A 22,326-nucleotide genomic window follows, 5' to 3' on the forward strand; every position below is an offset into this window, starting at 1 on the left:
AGCATGGTATGGCAAGGCCCCCTCTGTGAGGCCCCAAGTCACAGGCAGCTATATTGGGCTCCTAAATGACACCCCCCTAAATCCAAAATCCAAATCCTAGCACTCTTCAACCCAGATCAAACATCCGTGCCCCGATCTCTCCGCCCTGAACTTCAGCTGTGCTCTACCTGTTCCTTTGAATGGCAATTTGCATGCTGACTGGGTCACCGTGGCACCTGCATATATTTATTGCCCCTCCAGGCGCCATGGGAGATGGTCAAGGTTTCCAGACACATGTCCTCTTTGAGCCTCACTTTACTCTGGGGGTACTGCCCCTGCGTGAGACACTGCACATGAAATGTTCAGCACAGAGCGAGCCTGGCACAAGGCAACGTGACCTGCCGGTGCCAGTGACCTATGGGAAGGTTCAGGGATGATGTTTTTTACATCTCCTGAGATAGCTAACACAGAGCTACGCTGGCTGGCTTGCTGGCTTGCTGGCTGGCTGGCTGGGTGTTTCTGGATGTAGATCTGTGCACAATATAGGGGGACACAGAGCTGTACAATTTAGGTCTGTGCCACTTCTGGAGGTGATGAGGTGACAGAGCTGTTTCCTGACATTTGGGCACCCATGGGTGCTAGAAGCCACTTGCCCTATGAGACGGAAACAAGAGACCCAGAAGTTGCAATGCAGGCTCTGAAGTTCTGGGCTAGAACCCAGCTCCTTGCCCTGCTCATTTAGCTGAGCCTTGCTTCCCTCACCTACACAATGGGAACACACACAGCAATGACAGTATCCACCCAAAGGACCAATGTGAAGATTAATGCAACATAATATGTGCACGGCAAGAGAACATGCCCAGTCCAGGCAGAGTAAGTCAGCCAAAACTGGCCATTACCGTTACTGCTGCTATTTGTATTCCTGCCCCTGAAGAGGACCTCAAGGTCCCTCCCAGGCCAATGAGCTGTTCACGTTCCTGTCAGCCAGGACTCCATAAACATTCTATAGCATTCTTGTGGCCCAGCTGCCCAGCAGCCTTCCAATTTCCCTACATTTGCTGGTAGCCCTGCCCCTCCACTCACTACCTAAGTGGGCATCTGCCCTGACTAAGCCTTGGCCATTCAGAATATCTCCTTCCAGAAACAATGTTTGAATCAATCAGAGTTCTTCCCTCGGACCAGCATGTAGTCAGTCGAAGAAAAAATAGTCTCTTCTTTCTACCTGGGTTTCTAAACTAGAGCAGTGGACATTCAAAAGGGAGTGACAACTGTGACATGAGAGAGATGGAAAGTTAACCTGATTCCCCATCCTTCGTTCCTCTGAGCCATCCTGGGATGACCAGTATCAGGTCTGTGCCAGCCATGGGCGAGGCCCGGCTGGCCAACACAGCTCCTGTGCGTATGGGCAAATGCCCCATCATCCAGCTTGCAGTGGCATTACAAGGCTCGTTTTCTAGAGTTGTCCTTCCCAGTGGTCTCCAGATGTGGCTTCGTGGAGCCCTGAGGGTGTGCACAGGAAGTTCATGAGGCACTGAGGAACAGAGCAGGACAAGCAGGGCAAGATTCAGGGTAAACTGCTCCCAATTCAACCCAGGAAGCTCTGTTGCAAACACTGATACATCAAGATGCTGCCAACTAGAAATATGTGGGAAAAAAGAAAGTTTTAATGGACACTCAAGTCCCAGCAAGAAGCAGTCAGGGCTGATACATGTTCCATGTTCTACAGAAGGGGAAATGGAAGCCAGGAAAGGAGGAGGAGCGAGGCCAAGCCTGCAGAGTCAGGACTTGAACATGGGGTTCTGGACTCACAGACCCCCTGGTTCCCACTGCAACAGGCTGCCTGTGAAAATCCATCCTCTCTCACTGTCTGCCTCATACACAGCCGGCAGTTCGTACTCAGTCTCATCTTTCCCTGTTCTGACCCCTACAGAGTCGCCTGCTTTGGAGCCTCACTCCCCGGAGGGCTACGGGATGCCTGAGAAACATGTGGGACAAACATAGGAACCGTCTCTGCCTCCCCTGTACTTGCCCCCTGGCCAGGCCCCCGCCTCCCCCTGCTTCCCGCCCCGGCACACATACCCCGAATTCCCCTTCTCTCTGTACATTTGCCCAAATGTCAGGGAACAGCTGGGCAGGCCCCTCCTGGGAACTCCTAATCCATCTCCTCTGCCCTGGCTGTTCCATGGCTATGGACAGAGGAGTCCTTGTTCCCGGTGCTTCCTGTCCAGAGGGCTCTGTGGGGCCCACGCGCTGGCAGCAAGGAGCCGAATCACTCCTCCTTAATGGCGCTAAAGTCACCCTGCCACAGCCCTGTCCCCCATTCATTATATCTGACCAGCTTGGCACAGCTCCATGCCAACTCCCTCACCCCTGTTCTCAACACACACACACACCCTTACCTACATACTCCAGAGTTCCCCGAGACTTCAAAGGTACCTCACATGCAACCAACACTGAAAACCAGAGGATTCTAGAACAAAGCATCACACCTGGCAGTTGTGCCTAATTACTCCCCAACCAATGACACTGACATATTTCTTCAGAGTTTCTCAATCGATATTACTTCAATGGCTGGGCTCCTACTCCGAGTTTTTATCCCTGCTAACATCACAGCATCTCCGAGTGCGGGGCCGGCAGCTTTCAAAGGGTCTCTGGAGTTGTTTGGGGGCCACTGACAGCTGAGCAATTCCCCAAAAAGAGAGTTCTCCAAGGCCCCACATCCTATTGGGGCTGTAACCCCCTTCAGCTCTTTAGTTACAGTGAAATTCTATGGGCTTCATTGAAAGAGGAATTGCCCTGCTGAAAATGTTGGAAACAACTCATTCCGTCTGACCTCATGTCCACTCCCACCTCCATGCCTCCTGCCCTACAAGGTTTGTGTGACCCTGAGGACAAGAAAAAGGAAGGTGGGGAAGGTCACAGAGGACAGGGTTAAAACACCCTCTACTGAATCTAGTTGACAACCTGGGAGTGGTTAGACACAACAAACAAGCAAATCAAGGGCCCTAGGACCTGCAGATTGCGCTTCCTGGCCCCATGCCACATGTCACCAGCCATGGTGGCAGCACGGCTCAGCAAGGAAGGCAAAGCACAGACACCACAAAGGGCTGAAAGAGCATGCCTTGAAACAAGTCAGAATCAGGAAGAGCCCTGGAGCTGTCTTCCTTTTCCAGCTCCACTAGCAACCCTAGGCTTAAACCTCTCCAGCAGTAGGACAGGTGCACACAGACAGCCAGCTGGCCTGGCAGGGTACGGCAGTGCCCATGGAACACTCACCCCTCCTCTGTGCACGGCAGCTCCCGGGTCAGATGGCTGGCGGGCTGGCGGGCTGGAAGGCAGGCACGCAGGTAGGCACCTAGGAGGAGGAAACGATGTTAGCTTCTCAGAATGCCAGTTCCCTGGGCCCAGCATGTGCTGGAAATTGAGAGGCTGGCATGTATTTGAACCTTAGGGAAGTTGCTGAACCTGTTAAACGAAAGGTGTGTGACTGGGTCCGGAGAGCATAGGGGAAAATAACAAGGAGCTGAAGCCGGGCCTGGGAGGCTGAGGTGAGGAGGAGGAGGCTTTTATTCTGAGCACGATGGGAAACCACTGAGTTCTGGCAGAAAATGGATTGGAAAAGGAGAAGAGTAGCTAACAGGAGTGGTGGTTAGAAAGCTGATTGTCCCGGAGAGATATAACAAAGGCCTATATGAGGGTAGGCAAATAGAGAGGGCAGGCAGCGGTAGGAGAGGGTAGGAGAGGGGTGGGCTGGCCTTGTTACTTGCGAGGCCAGCATGCCACAACAGTGTTGATCTCATCCAGACTGCTCTGCTTGAAACCCACCTCCCTGCTAATGCACCTGAGAAGGCGATGAAAGATGGTCTAAGTACTTGGGCCTCTACCATCCCCATGGAAAACCAGGATGAAGTTTCTGGCTCGTCATTTCATTCTGGCCCAGACCTACATAGCTGTCATAGTCATTTGGGAAGTAAACCAGCAGAGACGGAATCTCTTTTCTATCCCTCTCAGTTGCTCTGCCTTTCAAATAAATAAATAGATCTTCAAAAGAAAAAGAAAAAGTGTGTGTGGGGGGGCCGGTGTGTTGGTTCAATTGGCTAATCTTCCACCTACAAGTGCCATCATCCAATGGGGCACCGGTTTGTGTCCTGGCTGTTCCATTTCCCATCCAGCTCCCTGCTTATGGCTTGGGAAAGCAGCAGAGGATGGTCCAAAGCCTTGGGACCCTGCACCCATGTGGGAGACCCAGAAGAAGCTCCTGGCTCCTGGCTCCTGGCTTCAGATCAGCTCAGCTCCAATCATTGTGGCCACTTAAGGAAGTACACCAGCAGATGGAAGATCTTTCTCTCGGTCTCTTCTCTCTATAAGTTTGCCTTTCCAATAAAAATAAATAAATCTTGGGCCCGGCGGCGTGGCCTAGCGGCTAAAGTGCTCGCCTTGAATGCCCCAGGATCCCATATGGGCGCCGGTTCTAATCCTGGCAGCTCCACTTCTCATCCAGCTCCCTGCTTGTGGCCTGGGAAAGCAGGAGAGGACGGCCCAAAGCTTTGGGACCCTGCGCCTGCGAGGAAGATCCGGAAGAGGTTCCTGGTCCCGGCATCAGATTGGCGCGTACTGGCCTGTTGCGGCTCACTTGGGGAGTGAATCATCGGACGGAAGATCTTCCTCTCTGTCTCTCCTCCTCTCTGTATATCTGGCTTTCCAATAATAATAAAATCTTAAAATAAATAAATAAATAAATAAATAAATAAATAAATAAATAAATCTTAACAAAACAAAACCTCACATTATTTTATGAACCTGGCCTGGCCTCAGTCTCCTCATCTGTGAAGTAGATACGGTGAGATGCAAGGTCTTTTTGGCTTTCATATTCTGTCCCAGTGTCATCCACTCAGACTATTTTATTCATTTTCAGTATCTGTAAGCCCTGCCTGCAGCAGGCCCAGCCTAGCATGCAATGGGACAGGACAGCTGGAGGACAGGCCTTAGGTCTCCTGGACTCATCTGCATGGAATACATCCATTGCCAGGAGGCAGGTGGGATGGAGTGCCTCCACTTCCCAAAGAATAAGAGAATGGGGGAACAGGAAGAACACTCAGTGGCTGAAGAGCTTGAGCCATGGAGTCAGTCACTTAGACCTGAATTTTAGCTCTACCACTTTTCAGCTCTCCCACCTGGGGCAGGACCCTGGGCTTCCTCGCTTGGAAAGTACAAGTGCCTTCAGTGTCTGGTACAGGGCCTCCTCATGAACAGCCTTCACAGGCAAGGAGGAACCTGGAACCCAGAAGGGGAAACGGCTCCCCAGAGACCACACAGCTAGTAGGTGGCAGAATCACTCAGATGTGTGTGGTCCATTCTGGCCCCTGCTTTTTAGATGAAGAAACTGAGGCTTAAAAAGTTACCTGCTCAACTCACACAAGAATCAGGTTTGGGATCTTCTCAGATGAAGTTTCTTTGGAGATTCCTCCAACTGAACTGCTGATCTCAGAACCCCAACCATGAAGAGACTGTCAGCCAGTAGATTCTGAACAGATTTCATCGCGATCGGAATGGCGAGATTGGCAGCAATTCAGAACTGTTGAACTATCAAAACTGCCTGAGCAGGACCCTCGGAGCGTGCCTTACATAGGGGACCTGGGATGGGTGGGAGGCTGGGTGGGGCTTTTCCCTTTGTTTTCCCCCCTGACCCCTGATACAGGGGGAAAAATGATGATATTAGTGTGGAAACAATGGTATTACCCACTTTCCTGTAACCCTTAACACAAGTAAGTAAGATTATTAAAAAAAAAAAGTTACCTGCTCAAGAGCCTAGAATTAATCATAAAAGAGGGATTTGAGTCTCCTTAATGGAGAAGTCTACAGTCTCCACAAGGATTTCCAGAAAGAAGTATGTGAAGAGGTTTCGTGTCTCAGGACCCTTTAAACCTGGAACAGGGACAAATGCAAATCAGGAGTTGGGCACGTGTGTGTGTGTGTGTGTGTGTGTGTGTGTGTGTGTGTGCAGCTACCTCGAGAGGAAGCCAGAAGGAGCCAGAGAAACAAAAGCCTCTTTCTCAGAAGCCCTCTCTAGGCACTGGACAGAAGAGGAGGGGGCTGCCGGCAGGGCCATCCATCGTGCTGGGGCAGAGCTGACCACTGGATCTAAACAAATAGAAGCTCTCAGCTTGGCCATCGACTTGTGGGGTAGTCAACAGTGCCCATGTGTACACATACACCTTCCTCGTCTCTCTCTCTCCAGAGGGAGGCAGTGGTACTAAACGTGTCTGATCCCTGCCCATTGTAGGACACTAACAATATCCATGCCTCAACCAGCTCCAGACTCCTGGCTCAGACCCTGGTCCTACAACCTCAAAAGTGGCCTCTCCACGTGGGCGCCAATATGACTGCAGCGGAGCCAGAAAGTCCCGCACCAGATTCCTGTGAAACCAGGTCATTTCCTGTCGGCAAGCTCAGCTTCCCAGTCTGTGAAAGGAGCTTCTCTTTGCCCGATCCCCTGCAGGAGGGAGGCTCTAAGGAGTCACCCCAACAGTGAACAGCACTCCCATCCTCCATCCCTGCCCCCAGGTTTTGCACAAATGTCTGCTGGGGCCTTATCACAACTCCCAACCTCAAACTCTCAGCTTCTCCTCTCTTCCTTAGTTTATGCCCTATCCAGACAATTGGAATAATTGGGATTCAAGTTGAAGGACACAACTGTAGCAGTAACAATCCTACAATGAATGGCAGTGGTGGTCACCATCATAACTGACACCCAACTGCTCAAAGCACCGCACAGTGCCCTATGTGGACGATTCCTGAGGGGATCCCCTCAGTCACAACTGGCCTCAACTGACAGAGGGCAGACAAAGGTTCATCGGAACACAGTGTCCAAAGTCACACACAGTGAGCCAGTGGCAGGCCCACTATAAGAACCCAAGGACTCATCCTAGAGGCCTTGAGGTTTTCTGTAATAACCTTCTTTCTACCATGAGTGGCCAAGGCTAGTGGTAGGATAGGGAAACATCTGACCTTCACTGCTCCCTCAACCTCCCCAAAGAGCTAGTTTTTATATAGTCTTGTATTCAAGCACATCCAATTCAGCTGGCTATAATGGCATCGTCCAATACAAACAGAATGCAAGTGCAAAGGAATGAGTGAAATTCATTTTAATAATGTAGTTATTTAACCAAACAGAAACATTTTAACTTATAATTAATACACAAAAGATTACTGAAATATTTTATATTCTTTTATATACTCTGCCTTCTAAATTTACTGTGTCTTTCACACTTGGAACACAACTCAGTTCAGACATTAGATTCCAAAAGATTTTTTTTTAAAGATTTATTATTTATTTTTACTACAAAGTCAGATATACAGAGAGAGGGGGAGAGAGAGCCACAACGGGCAGGTGCGCGCCGATCCAATGCCGGGAACCAGGAACCTCTTCCGGGTCTCCCACGCGGGTGCAGGGTCCCAAAGCATTGGGCCGTCCTCGACTGCTTTCCCAGGCCACAAGCAGGGAGCTGGATGGGAAGTGGAGCTGCCGGGATTAGAACCGGCGCTCATATGGGATCCCGGGGCGTTAAAGGCGAGGACCTTAGCCACTAGGCCACGCCGCCGGGCCCTAGATTCCAAAAGATTTTAAGATTCTTGTGGTCTTTGCAATGGAAAATTATATTTATGAACTGAATTTCCAAAGTTACATGGAATCTTCAAAAGGTCATGGAAAAGGTGTATTATGAAATGGCCATGAATGTGTCAAAGCTTTCTTGTACCACAATAAATGTCTTTTTTAAAGATACATTTTTATTTATTTGAAAGGTAGAATCACACAGAGAGAGAGAGAGACAGAGAGCAACACAGAGAGAAATCTGCCCACTGGTTCACTCCCCTAAAGTCCATAATAGCCAGGGTTGGGCCAGGGTGAAGCTAAGAACCCAAAACTCAATCCTGCTCTCCCACTTGGGTGGCAGGCACCAGGCACCAGAGCCATCATCCACTAACTCCCATTAGCAGGAAACTGGATGAGAGCAACTTCTGACGGGATCACAGGCATCACAAGTGGAGGGAGGCTTAACCCACTGAACCAAAATAGTCGCCTGAAAAATGTATCTTTTAATTCTATTTTCCATGAATGCTTGTTAAAAAGATTTATTTATTTGAAAAGCAGAATAGGAGCCAGAAGAGAAAGAGATGGAGAGAGATATTTTCCATTCACTGATTTACTCCCTAAATGCCCACAACAAGAAGGACTAGGCCAAGGCTGAAGCCAGTAACTATCTGGGTATCCCACATGGGTTGTAGAGGCCCAAGTACTTGGGCCATCATCCGGGCTGCCTCTCAGGCCCATTTGCAGAAAGCTAACTGAAGCAAAGTAGCTGAGGCTAGAACCAGGCATTCTGATTCAAGATGTGCACATCCCAAGCAGTGCTTAACCTCCCATGTCACAATTCACACCCTATTATTCCATGAATTTTTTGAAGTGCTCTTGTATACCCAAATTTGTCTATAATTGGGAGGAATATTCTCTTAAAATGATTAAATTAGAAGCAGGTGTTAAGACCTGCTTAGGATTCCTATATCCAAGTGCTAGGTTCAAGTTCTAGCTCTGATCGGCTTCCTGCTAATGTGTAACCTGGGAGGAAGCAGGTGATGGTTCATGTAGTTGGGTCCCTAGGACCCATGTGGGAGACCTGATTAAGTTCTTGGCTCCTTGCTTTAGCTTGGTCCAGCCCCAACTGTAGCAGGCATTTAGGATAGATGGAAGACAGAGCTCTTTCCCTATCTGTTAGTATACCTCTGTGCCGTTCAAAAAAAAAAAATCAAATGTGTAATTATTAATTAATTTCACATCAAAATCAAACACTACCTGAAATGTAAACTTCAGCTTCTTGGTCCCACTAGCAAGAGCTCAAGTGCTCAAGAGTAGCATGTGACTGGCAGCTATTGCAGGGGGCAGCTGCAGTGCCACAATCACATTCTAGAGGGAGTGGGCTAGCCGACTCCAGAGCCCCAACCCAGAGCTGAATCTGAATAGAAGGATAATCTTACTCATTTACTCACTCAACAACCTGAGACGTGGCTACCACAGTGATACAGGGTGGTACAGAGGGTGACACTCAGCAAGGTGGCCCACCTGCCCCAGGTCACCCAGCGTGGACAGGTCCTGCATCCTTTAAAGCAGGCACTCTCCCCTAAGGCTTGACAGGAGCCTGTTCTGAGGCTGAGCTTTGCAGAAGAAGAACCAAGCCTTTATTCTCAAGGAACCCTCTTCCCCTGGGTCTAGTGGTGGAAAATAGCCCCGAACAGGGACTTGGAGCAGAAAAAAGCACTGCTTGGAATGCCCTAGCAGGAGTGTCTGATCATGGGCCTGGACCTTCCTACCCTCTGCTAGGGCCTACCAGGCAGGAGGCAGAGTGAGCAAGGTTCACTGACTGCCTGCTCTGGGGCCATGGCCTCCCACCCCTGCACACACTTCCCTAGAGGCCTTAGGACAGCCCTGAGACAGGGGCAGGAGCCAGCCCTCGCCCTCTGGAATCACCTCAGCGGGAGGCAAGGAGAAAGGGTTTAAGTGGCAGCCAGCCAGCGCCCTGGGGAAGAGGGGAGGACAGGGCCCTGGGGACGGATTCCAGAGTAAGGGAAAGGTGGTAGTCAAAGCCTCAAAAAATCTATGAGGCTCCACTCCGTTCCTGGGGAGCACAGTCAGCCCCTAGCCCCCTCCCACCAGCCCAGCAGGCTGAAACTCTTGCCAGCTAGTAGGTTTAACAATTAACTCTGATTGGTTTCCAGTACAGCAGGAGGTAGTTCTAGCAGAAAGTTCCATCTGGAGATAGGGGGACTTGGAGGGGGGAGAAGTAGGCATGGAGAGAGAAAGGAGTTGGTCAACCCCTTACCTCTTCATTCTGATCCCTGTATGCCATTGTGGGATGACCTTCTGTGCTAAGGGGTGACTAAGTTCCATGAGGTCGGGCTCGCAGTAGGTACTCAATTAAAAAAAAAAAAAAGACAAATAAGGGATGAGGGTAAATTTAAAACAGGTCAGTTAGATAGGTGGATTGATGGGAGAGACATGAAGGGTAGCTTGTCCTGCCCCAGGCATCTCACTTAGCCCTTTAACTTGAGGTCCGACAGGGACCACAACAATAGCACCCAGGGCATTCCAGGAACAGGACACTGAGGGTCAGGGTGCCCCCAACCTTGGATGCCACTTGTCCTTCTTCCCTGGTAACAGAGGCACACTGACGCTAGGGTGTCCTGTTTTATTTTCATCTTTTAAGATTTATAAATTTGAAAGACAAGATTACAGTTGGGAGGGACACAGAAAGATCTTCCATCTGCTGGTTCACTTCCTAAATAATTGCAACAGTTCGGGCTTGGAGGTTTGGCCAGAGTGAAAATGGGGGGCCTGGAACTCCATCTGGGTCTCCATGTGGGTGGCAGGGGTTCAAGGACTTCGACCATCTTTGGCTGCTTTCCCAGGCAAAGCAGCTGGGAGCTAGATCAGAAGTGGAGGAGCCAGGAGAAAAACCAGTGCCCAAATGGGATGCCAGCATCACAGAACGCAGCTTAACCTGTTGTGTCACAACACCGGCTCCTAGGGGACCCTATTCTAACACCAAAGTGCCTCTTGCTGCTTGGCAACAGCCTCCTCTTCTCAGCCCTCCACCTGACTGCCCCCACATCCCAACAGTCCCTGAGCTTCTCTTTTTCTCCTTTTCCAGAAGGAAAGCCTGGAGTGATGCTGGTTCTGGCCCACTCACATCCCACTCACCTGTAATCACACACACACACACACACACACACACATACACACCCTGACAACAGACTGCTCCTGCCTCAATGATGGCTTGTCCTTGATGTCCTTCTCAAGATCCCTGGCACCCTCTTGGTTCTCTTCTCCCAGCTCCTCATGCAGCCACCATCCATTCATTCTCTCAGTGGCTTTGAGGGGAAACCCTGCCTGGGCCTCTGCTTCTGTATACTGTTGGGGAGGGAGCAGTGGTGTTAAGATTATTTCCACTGGCTGGCTCTGACTTAGAGACTAACATTTCTGGGATCATTTTGTGCTTTAACCACAGACCAGCTCACAGTCCAAATGCTGACCTTGGCTAGGTAAACAGGCAGTCCTGCAGAGACCCAGGTCTGCAGCCCAACCTTGCCCCACACTCAGCTACAGCCTGCACGAGAAGGATAAAACATTAGTTCCCCACAGCCTTGGCCAAAGCCCTAGCAGAGCTGCCCCCTCCCTTCTGGCCAGCCCCAGCCTCCCCCCTCCCGCCTACTCTTGCACTCAGCAGCAGCATTTTGAGCCTTGCCCCCTCCCCAGCCAACGGGGCTTTCTCCCTCCTTTGTGCTGTGTGCTGCCTGTTCCTGCAAATCTCCACATTTGCATTCCACTTTCCCCTGTGCTCCCCACCTCGACCTCGGCCTCACGGCAGGGATAACATCTTCAGCAGTAAGACCCTAGAGAGCAAGGAACTCTGGGAACAACTGTTGTTCAGGCTCTCACCACCCAGCATGATACACAGAACACAGTGGACACTTGTTGTAATAACCACAGCAAAACAAAACAAAACACACACAACTGTACTGGTTTTCTGGTTATTATCTTCTTCATAATGTTCTAACTTCACATTTTACCTAGAGCACTTCAGTGCATTTTCCCCACAGCCTTCACTAGACTCGTCAGCCCTATTTCTTAAAGCTGAGAACACTGAGGCACAGATAAGGGGAGTGACTTTCCCCAGGTCACACAACCAGGAGACAGCAGTCCAGACTGGAATTGAAGGTTTTAGCCAGCGCCCTACTTGGCCTCCTTCCAATCCGCAAGTAAAGAAGATGTGAGAAGTCCTTCTGTGTCAGTGACAGGAGTCTGCCCTGAAAAGAAACCTGTTTAGCCCATGACTGGAGGCAGATTCTGCAAATCAAAGTTAGTGAGCCTCCATGAAGGTCCTCCTCATTTCATGCACGGCCCTGTGCTGGGTGCAGGGAAGCAAAGAAGGCGTCAACACTCACAACCTGCAAAAGACAAGACATTTCCGATAAAGCTAAGACCAAGCAGAACTTGTCCCCAGAGGGGAACAGATAAGGCACTAAGGGAAGGCCAGGAAGTAAAGACAGATCTCACGGTAGGGAAGAAGTGGGTGGTGGTCACGAGCCAAGCCCTTTGTGGGACAGAAGCTAGCATAGGAGCTGAGCCCTGGAGAGGCAGTAGCCCCGACTTTAACAGTAACGGAGGAAGAGAGAAATGGTATTCCTGGCAGGCAGGAGGAACACAGGGAGTTGGGGTAAAGGCAGAGAGGAAGTTCGGGGTAGATCCCAAGACACTGACCCAGGGATCCAGCCCTGAGCCTCCCTGGGGTTGGGGGCGGAGGGGCACAGACTCTGGATCATTTACATTTCTGTGTACATGTGGAAAGAGAGAAAGGGCTCACACATCTAGGACACAGACTGACCAGAGGGGCCAGAAGCCAGGTTATGTCCAGAATCTGCAAGAACAAGGATGGGATATGATGGACAGAATGGCTTCCCCAGAATTAGGGGATTCCTGGAGGCAGTAAGGATGCAGAACGTGGCAGCAGGACAGCCAACTTCCAGAAGCTCACGTCAGTGCTGCATTCTGTTCATTCCTCATTTTGCTGCTGGGAAAACAGGCTCAGGCAGAGGAACAGACTGGCCTGCCATCCCCCAGCACCTTCACAGCAAAGCCAGCTATTCCCCAAGAGGTGTGAGACACCAGCCATCTCAGCCTGGCTCTGCCACCAGTTCCCGCAGACCCCTCTCCAGTCACATGACTCCAATTCCACAGAACATGCATGGATTGGGTGGGGGATGACCACAGACTTGGTTGGTACCTGTACATCCTTCCCTGGGGTCAAACCACACTCCTCAAACCACACATGCCCTTTGGCCTCCTCCAGAGGCCACCTGATGAGAAACAGCTGCATCCCAACCACCTGGACACAGCCTGTTAAATCAGGCTGCTCTCAGGGCCCGCTCCACAGAGGGAGTGGCTGAACCAGAACCTCTGCAATGAGTCCTGGAGGACAGTGCTTCTTAGCAGGCTCTCCTTTTGCTGCCTTTGCAGGATGCCAGCCTCAGGGAGCCCTTGAAGGACTGGGCATGGGGTGTCGAGTTGTGCCCCTTTGGCTGTTTCCCATAATGACTTCCTGTCCCCCTGTCTAAACAGAGGGTTCTGTGGCAAGAGCTTTTAAAGCCACCGCCCTCTCATCCAGGTTTCTTACGGTTGAGCCACTGGTTGCCTGAGCTAGCCAGTCTCAGGCAAACAAAGGTCACATTGGAGATTGGTGAAGAATCAGCAAGTGACCAGTCACAACTGCCCCAGCTCTAAAGCCACTCTGATATCAGCAGTCCTGCCTGGGAGGGAGTTTGGAGTCTGCCTGGGCTGAACATGAGGTGAGAAGAGGTTCCCTAATTGCTCCCCAACCTGGCGATACTTCAGGCTACTTCAATCTGGCCCTAGGTCAGTTCTAAAAAAAAAAAAAAAAGAAAAGAAAAGAAAAGAAAAAGATGTAGTTACTTTTATTGGAAAGGCAGATTGACAGAAAGATCTTCGTCCAATGGTTCACTCCCCAAGTGGCCCCAATGGCTGGGGCTGAGCCAATCCAAACCCAGGAACCAGGAGTTTCCTCCGGGTCTCCCATTCAGATGCTGGGTCCAAAGGCTTTGGGCTATCCTCTGCTGCTTTCCCAGGCCAGAAGCAGGGAGCTGGGTAGGAAGTGGAGCACCTGGGACATGAACTCTCACCCTTATGGGATGCTGGTGCTACAGAGAGGAGGATTAGTCAATTCAGTCATCATGCTGGCCCCGAACTCTGGCTTCCTTTGTGTCCTTTTCTAGAATACATGTCTGCATGAGTCACCACCTTTGGCCTCCCTCCCCAGTTACCTCAGAGTTCTAGGCCTCATCGCCCCCCAAGCCAAGCCCTGGAGTGCCCTCCTAAGACAGAATTAATGCCATTTGAAAATGCTTACCTCCTTTCCTTGAAGGAATGAATCCAAGTCATAATAAAAAACTAAGGTGGCCAGTGACAAAACAATCATTAAAAGTCAGGTACTTTCAGACCTGCTCTGTCACCTGTCCCTAACTCAGTGTCCCTCCCACAGGCGGGGGCAGCTGCCTGGAACTGGATGGACCTGGAGCCGTGGCCAGTCCAGGGGCTGACGCTGCTGGAAGGTTGATCCCTGAGTGATGGTGGAGGGCAGGCTTGGGAGGCAGGGGTCTTACACAGCAGGCCACGATCTCAAGAGTTCAGACTTAGTCCTTGGAATCTGAACAAATACATGACCCTCCATGGAGCCCTAAATGTTCTCACAGGCCCCAAGAGGAGTGGCACTAGGAAAAATGAAATGAATCCCTGGGTTTTGGATGGCTCTGGATTTAAAGGTCAACTGTTCCACCGGTTAGCTGAGGACTACATAGGCATTGGCCATGCGCATTATGACGCCTCTCTTAATAAAACGGGGATCGTAATCTCTGCCTCGCTGAGTAGCTGTAAGGATTAAAAACGTAAGGCACATAAAGCGCTTAGCCCATGGCCTGGCCCAGGGTAAGCCAATGAACGTAAGTGGTGGTTTCTAAGGCAGCAGAGTGAGCCTCTTATGAGGAAGACCCTATGCTCTCTCAGCTTAAGTGGCTCCAAGCAAGCCCCAAACCAGCCAGCCACATGTAGTGGGCCTGGAGACTGTATCTGCGACCCTCCAATCTGCAGAGAGGGGAGGCAGGGGAATGGGGGGTAGAATGAGATGAGGAGGGAGGAAAGGAAAGGAAGAGAATCAAGGGACCTCAGTGGGGAGACTGGGAGGAGGAAGATGACTTGGCAGCAACTGCCAAGCCAGGATCAGCCCTCTCTGGTGTGCAGAGCCAAGGTCAGGCTTAGAGGGACACAGGCTGCCTGAGAAGCACCGCCCTGGCCATCAATAGGGACATTGAAGCTTTGAGTTACCTCCAGACTCTGGCTCCCCAGGCTGCTGCCACCACCCTGTGGTGGCCTCCTCCCACTGGAACAGGCGGAGCTGGCCACAGCTACACTGATAACAAAACACCCTGCCCCTTCAGCTTGCAGAGATGATGAGAGCCTGCCCACTCATGGCTTGGCACCCTTTCCTGGGGATTCTCATCCAGGCTCAGCAAGCTCCTCCCAGCTCCCTGACTGCAAGGGACCTTCTCCAGGCTCCTACCTGCCCCTTGCTCCTGCTTCTGGGCCTACAGTTGCAACGATGGAAATGCAGCATTCAGCTTGTCAACAGGAGCCTTTGTTAACACAAGCAAGGCCTTCATTCCAAGGGCCCTGGATTAGTTCTGGAAGCTTCAGGATGTCATGTCTCTCTGTGCCTCAGTTTCTCTCCTCATGCTAATGAAGGCACCAACAATGACCATCTCTAAAGTCCTCCCAGCTCTGACAGTGGCGACGCTTCATGCGAGTCCCTGAGCACAAAGGGGCAAAGGGGACCTGCTTCAAGAGAGCAATGTGGGCTAGGCTGGGCTCTGCTGAGAACTCAGTGGATGGGACAATGGCCAAAGGGTTAAGACAGTGAAGCAGTACAGTTAAAAATCATTGCCACACACCCTTCGGCAGTATACAAACAGCTTTCTCTTTGTCTCCTGGGATTTGCAATCTGGTAAGGTTGGGTAGCACTGAATAGGGATCACTCACACTGGGAGATGAGAAAAGTGAAGCCAGATTAAAAGACTTGTTCCAGTCACTGAGCACAGGGAATGGGGAAGTGAAGAGGAAGGAAACAGCACTGAGTGCTGACTGTGCCACCTCCCTGGGCACGCTCACATCTATTATCTTGATCAAGTCACCAACACCCATGTTGTGGGTGTGATCCATGCCCATTTCACAGAGAAGGGAACTGAGGCTGAGAAAAAAGGAACTGATCTACCCTGAAGCACCTAGCTGCTCAACTGCAGGATCTTAATTTGGCCCTGGTTTGTGGGTTTCCAGAGCCTGCACTCTTTCCCATCCCTTGCATGAACCAGGTTGGAACAATACTCTCCCCCAAAACGCAGGGCAGGTATAGCTCAGAATGGAAGCAGGGTCTCTGCAGATATAATGAGGTCCTATTGGACTAGGGCAATCCTTATAACAAAAGGCTCAGGGGCACATATCCATAGCCAGCTGTGAACAACAGATGCAGATGTGGCTGCCCACCGGGGACAGCTGGCAGGATCTGGGCTCCAACTGCCCCCTCTGAGCCTCAAGAAACAGCAGCCAGCCTCGCTGATCCCTTGATTTCAGGTGGGCCTCTAGAATGGGGACAGCATGCTTCTGTGGTCAACAGCTCCTTCACAGGCGGTTCTCCTTCACAGCAGCCCTAGGATACTACCACACTGTGCATGACCTTTGAGTATCAGGCCTGGACTTGAACTTGGCTGCTCAGATTCCCACTTATGAGGCAGTCATGAGAAGTCAGCTCCAGACCCCTTTGCCTTCCTGATAAGGCTCAAGTCCACCGAATGGGCTTCCTCATGTCGATACCTCTGTCCATCCGCCGGGTTGCCTACTGAGCTGACTCAGCAGCCCCTGGGCCCCGTTTCCTGAGTCACACTCCTCTTCACACCCAGGCCACCCTCTACCACTGCCTACAGCACTGCGTTTCTGAAATGCAAAGCTGACCCACCCAGGTTGGCTGTGGCCTCTCCTCGTTTCCCATGCCACACACCTGTGGGACTTTTCCAAGCACTCCTGCCTGTGCCAGATACGGCCCAACCTTCCACTCAGCCTTGTCTCCAGCCACTCATGCCACCTGTCCCAACTTTTGCTTAAACAACATGATTTGTGGTTCCCCTAGCAAGCCATGTTGCCTTCACACATAATGTTCCAACAACCTGGAAAATCAAATACAGTCCAAACCTCATCTCCCTCCTCTTAGAAATCTCTTCTTTCATTAACAGCCATACCCTGCCACCTTGTCCATTGGCCTTGGGCTATTGGCAGTCTTCTTATTTGCCCCCATCTTAGCTTGACAACACTGTTGCATTTATTTCATTTTCATAGGCCAAGGGTCCAACACAGAGGCATTCAGGATGTTGAACTACCTATTATGGAGTAGCCATAATAATAATAATAACCAACAATTGCCCAATGCTTTTTACTACATTTTCACATTGTGCTAAGAACTTTGTGTATGTTGCTTCATTTAATTTTCAAAATAACTCTATGACACAAATATTATTGATCATGTTTGACATGTGGGGAAAGGAAGAGATGTAATCATTTGCCCAAGGTCACCCAAGGAACATATAACAAAGATTGAATGATCCACAGACAGAGCTGGTAACCACCGAAATGACACTCCCTTAACAGAAGTTGTACTTCTCACAGTTTCATCTACCTGTCATCAGCCACAGCCTGGTAATGTTAATGGAAAATTCCAGAAATAAGCAGTTCCTAAGTTTTCCAGTGTGGACCATGGAGTGGTATGATGGAACCTCACACCCTCCTGCTCCATCCTGTTTAGAGTTTGCAAACCAGACCTTTGCCCAGGATATTCACACTATATGAACTGCCTGCCTCTTAGTCACAGGGTAGTCATTCCTACAAGATCAACTGTTGTAGCCCTGCAGTGCCTGTGTTCAAGTGACCCTGATTTCACCTACCGATGCCTCAAAGCACAGCAGTGGTGACGCTGGCAATTCAGTTTTGCCAGAGGCCATAAAGTGTTTCCTATAAGGGGAAAGGTGAAAGTTTTGAACTTCTATGTTCCATACAATGCAAGGTTTCAGGCATCCACCGGAAGATGTCTTGGGATGTGGCCCTTAAATTCACCATCTGCCCCAATACCCTCATTTTACACAAGAGGACAGATCCAACAGATGAACAGTGATCTGTCCCCAGTCATATAGCAAGCGGGTACCCAGAGCTTTGGAGCCCTTATGCAATGTTCCTGTCCTTTTATTCTTTCATTTGCTAGGCTGGGTTTCCCCAAGAGCCGCCTCTTGCCTACCCTGGAACAGTACCCAGCGTGGGCCTGGGCACATGACGAGGGTTCAAACTGAGGGCCAGGAAATGCAGCAAGAAAAAGAATAAATCTATCTGAGAAGAGTCTGAGGCTATCTTGGATCACATATCAACACTGGGTATCAACACCAACTCCGTTTTATAAATGAATTAACTGGACAGACTAACTGAACACAATCCACAAACCGGGCACTGTGCGGGGCAGCAGCAAGTTCCTGCCTGGCATTCACAGTTGAGTGAGGAGAGACAGTCAGCCATTTCACATGTAATTCCAAAGACTCCCAAGTCCTTGTGACACAGAGCACATTCAGAATATGTATTAAGAAAAGCTCACTTTGCTTAGTGATCTGCCCAAGACTCCCAAGGAAAGTGACTGTGAAGTTGGATTCTGAGGATTGGGAAGTCACTGAGATAAGCAACAGTGGAGGAATGTTTAGGCAGAGGGAGGAATTTGTGCAAAGGCCCAGGGGCAAGAGAATCCACAGTATTTGGGTTAAGTGAAAGACCAGAGTGACTGCTTTCCAGATAGGTGGGCGGAGACTGGATTTTGTAGGGCTATGTGCATCCAGGAGAAGATTGGAGCAAGTCAGCCCCAGAGTAGACTCTGTCAGAGGGTCACTGTGTCATTGAGGAAGGACCAATTTGCCCAAAGTCACAAGGAAGACCTGGGATGGAGACAAAAATTCCTGCCTACCAGCTGGGTACTGCAGGACTTCCTCAGGCATAAGTGTGGGAGGGGCCTGGAAGCTGTCCACACATGGAGGCCCCAGCTCCCTGGCTGTCCCTCTCCTGAGAGCCATGGGGCATTGGAGTCATCTGTGTTTGCTCAGAGATAGATGGCCCTGGATGGCCCGGCCCCACCAGGATTCTCGATTGTGAGACCTCGGAATTTGCATTTCCAACAGACACCCAAGTGACCCTGCTGCTGGCAGGCAAGATGGACCACACTTCCATAACCAATAGGGTGAGGTAGGAGGAAGGGCAGCAAGGGGAGTCTGTGACCAGCAGTGGAGATCAGAAAAGCAGCAGGGCAACTCTAGCAAGGCAGAGGGCCTCAAAGCACCCAATCAAATCCACCAGCTCACTAGTCAGGGAAACGGAGGCTTAGGGAGTTGAGATTATTTGCCTTAAAAGAAGTTAAATAAAAGATGTATTGAGTAAACAGATTACACACACACAGAGTCAGAGGGAGACCATACTTCAGGGCTCCTGAACCCCAGGCCAAAGCTTTCCGCTTTGGATTCAGGATGGGAGCCAGTAAGCTCTGCCTTCCCAGCTCAGGTTCTGCTGCATTTGGCAGAGAAACCTTTGACAACTTGTAGAAGTCTGCTATTGGCCCCCAATTCTACCACCCATCACCTTCCTTCCTCCTTACACTTCCAGATCCCTCCCTTTACACTCCAGATTTTGTGCACTTGATCCTGGCAAGTCAAGCAGCCAAGGGGGAGGTGAAGTTACACAGCAGAAGAGCTGGGACTGAAGGGGAATTCGTGCACTTAGCCATCCTTCTCCAAGAATAGCTCCCTGCTCCTGTGAGGGTCTCCCTCTTTATATCTATCCCGTCCCCATCTCCCACCTACTTGCATTTCATTGTCAAAATCTGAAACCCACAGAGTCAACGACTACATCCCCAAACTTGCTTTTCCCCCAGTTCTTCTAAAATAGAGTGGCCCTGGGTAGAATTTTTCTGTCTGTTCCAGTTGGCAGTAAAATGCCACTTCTTTTGCACACCCACATGCACAGACTCACTAATACACAAACAGATATACCCGCAAACAAATACACCGGAACTTACAAAAACAGATACACACATGCATTTGAGATGTCTCATTCACTGCTCACTGACAAAACAGACCTAGGCACAGAGTACAGAGCTAGAAATGCACATTACATGAGTAGAAGCGGAAGGGCACAGACACACCCCAAGACGGCACTCAAAGTACAGAGGTCTTGGGGGTGGGGGCGGATCCCCAGCATAGGGGCGCTGGCCCTTTAAGACAGTGAATCTTCCTCCCAGTCCCTTCCAAGACACCTGTGCCTTGGTTGGTTCTTCCAGACAGGGGTGAAGCCTGGAGTGTGGCTCACCAGGCCAAGGTGGGTCTGGCCCTGGGCGACAGTTCCTGAGCCACAACAGGAAATGGATGTCTGAACTGGACTGGGTTACTGCCTGGAGGCCACTGTCTCTCCTACCCCCACACCCACAAGAGCCATCCCTCCACACCCATACACGCCCCCCCCCAAGTCACACAGGGCACACCCAGGATCCAGGCAAGACACGCCTTCCCCTCCAGCTGGCTCCAAGTGAGGGCTCCGCTGTCAGACCAGCTCCCTCCGGCCCCCGGGGTGTGGCCACCCACCTGCCAGGGAGTCTCTGCCTGCCCAGCAGAGGCGTCCCCGCCGCCACCACCCACCACCGGACCAGGTGCCCGGCTCCCAGGGACGGTGGCACCTGGGCCACCGCCCCCACCCCTTCCTTCCGACAGTGCGGAAACAAAGCCGCGCACACGCACACGGGGGCTACGCGGGTGCACACCCGCCCTCACACGCGCACACTCGGGAACCACAGTGGCGCGCACAAGGCGACACACATGCACATACACACACACCGCTCTGGCTCCAACCATAAGCCAAGCCTCTGGCATAGCCTCAGTGGCGTGCACACACGCCCTGCTACACACTGGGACACACCCTCTCACAGATAACACTGTGGGAACCCGCAAGCACACACCAGAGGTGCACGCACCACCCAGCCCCAGCGCACGGGGACTGGGGCGCTACACTCGGCTCACACGCACGCGCGCACACAGAGCATCCCCTTGCACAGATGCCGGGCACACGCGCGCTCACACCCACACGCCCCAAGCCGTGGGCCCCGACGCACATTCCCGCGCCAGCTGCGAAGCATTCGAATGGAGCCAGAGGCTCCGGCGCTGGCGCCCGCCTCCCGCAGCCCGCCCGCCTGCTGTCAGTGCTCGCCGGTCGGGGACAGCGCCCTCAGCGCCCGGCGATCACCCAGACCCATACACGAGAGCTCGGACGCGTAGGCGGCCCCGGGCCCGCGGCGGGCGCCGGACGGGCTCACCTGGCGGCGGCGACGCGGCTTCCGGGCACTGTCTGTCCCTTGGTCTCCTCGTCTGGAGGCCGCCCCGGCGGGCTCCGAGGCGCAGTGGAGCTGCGCAGAAATGCCCCGCTCGTTCGCTCGCTCGCTCGCTCGCTCGCTCCTTCCCTCCCTCCCACGGCGCTCAGCCCCCTCCCCGCCCGCCCCCACGCCCCTCCGCCCCGCCCCGAACGGCTGCCCCGGAGGAGGCGGCGATCTCGGCCGCTAGGCAGCAGCCGCCGGCGGAGGAGCAAGCAAGCGCCGCGGCGTGTCAGCAACCGCCGGGATAGCGCCAGAGCCGGAGCCCGGGCCGGGGCTGCGCGTCGGGAGGAGCCGCGCCGGCCCCGGGGAGGGGAAACAGAGGAGGGGGCTAAGCCCCGCCAGCGGGCCCGCCTGCCGCTAGGGTCCACCGCCCACTCACGCACGTGGGCCGGGTGCCTACCTGAACCGTCCCACAGCTCCGAGGCCGGGCGTCAGCGGCCAGGAGAGGAAGAAGAGGAAAGCCCACCGGGGCCTCCTCGCCCTTGCAATCCCAGCCGGGTGGGCTCGGGCCCCGCCCCCCGCCTCCTCCCGAGTCCCTGCCAGCGCCGACCTCGGCCTTCCCTGGCTCAAACGCTTCGGCTCCCAGCCCGGTGGCCCGGACTAACCCCGCGGTCCAGAACCCGGCGAGGCCGCCTCCTCTGCCCCCGGCCCAGACCTGGCCTACGCCCACCCGCCTCCACGCCACCCTGCCATTGTTCCCGCGGCCGAAGCTCGCGCTCGTCCCAGTCCCTCTCAGGTGGCAAAACCCCCAACTTTTCCCGAGGCTCTGTGAGGACTGAACCTGTGGCTCTGGGACCTTGACGGCCACCTCCCACCTGCCGGGCCCTCCCACAGTAAAGGGCTTTGCTGGAGTAGAACCCACGGCACTGACAGGTTCTGGTTCTGCTTTGAACAGACTGAGGCTCGGGCGAGGGAGGAACTAACCAGAGTTTTATAAGCCCAGAACCCCCATTCCAGAGATGCAGACTTTCAGAGGGAACTTCTGTTCTAGGGCTCCTGGAGCAGGGCCAGGCTTTCCAGAGTACCCCTAGTTACGAACCTGGGTCTCCTTTGTTAAAGGGCAAAGCCCGGAAACACAAGGAAGAAGCAAGGATGGTGAGCTGGTGAGGTTTTACTGTGAAGTCAAGACATAGGTGACCGCCTGCTGGCTGCAAGAGAATCCACCTCCTTTGTCTCATTGGGCCCTGACCCCGTCCTGAGTGGCAGCTGCCTTTCTCCCTACTGCTGATCAGAAGCTTGT

General features: G+C 52.3%; 1 protein-coding gene across 11 annotated transcripts in view; it reads right to left on the reverse strand.

Moving 5' to 3' along the window:
• EPB41L1 (erythrocyte membrane protein band 4.1 like 1) overlaps positions 1–21,168 on the reverse strand; it is a 110,323-nt gene extending 89,155 nt beyond the window's left edge. For 10 of the 11 annotated variants that reach the window (XM_058679420.1, XM_058679417.1, XM_058679414.1 and 7 more), the window contains exons 1-2: positions 21,030–21,168; positions 3,256–3,334 (exon numbers count right to left, since the gene is read on the reverse strand). The gene's annotated coding sequence lies outside the window, so the exon portion shown is untranslated. Of the gene's footprint in view, positions 1–3,255; positions 3,335–19,985; positions 20,045–21,029 lie in introns of those variants that run through there. The other variant, XM_058679412.1, reaches the window with a different exon arrangement.
• Between the last annotated feature and the right edge of the window lie 1,158 nt (positions 21,169–22,326).

This window comes from Ochotona princeps, chromosome 22, assembly GCF_030435755.1.
Source record: "Ochotona princeps isolate mOchPri1 chromosome 22, mOchPri1.hap1, whole genome shotgun sequence".
Lineage (NCBI taxonomy): Eukaryota > Metazoa > Chordata > Mammalia > Lagomorpha > Ochotonidae > Ochotona > Ochotona princeps.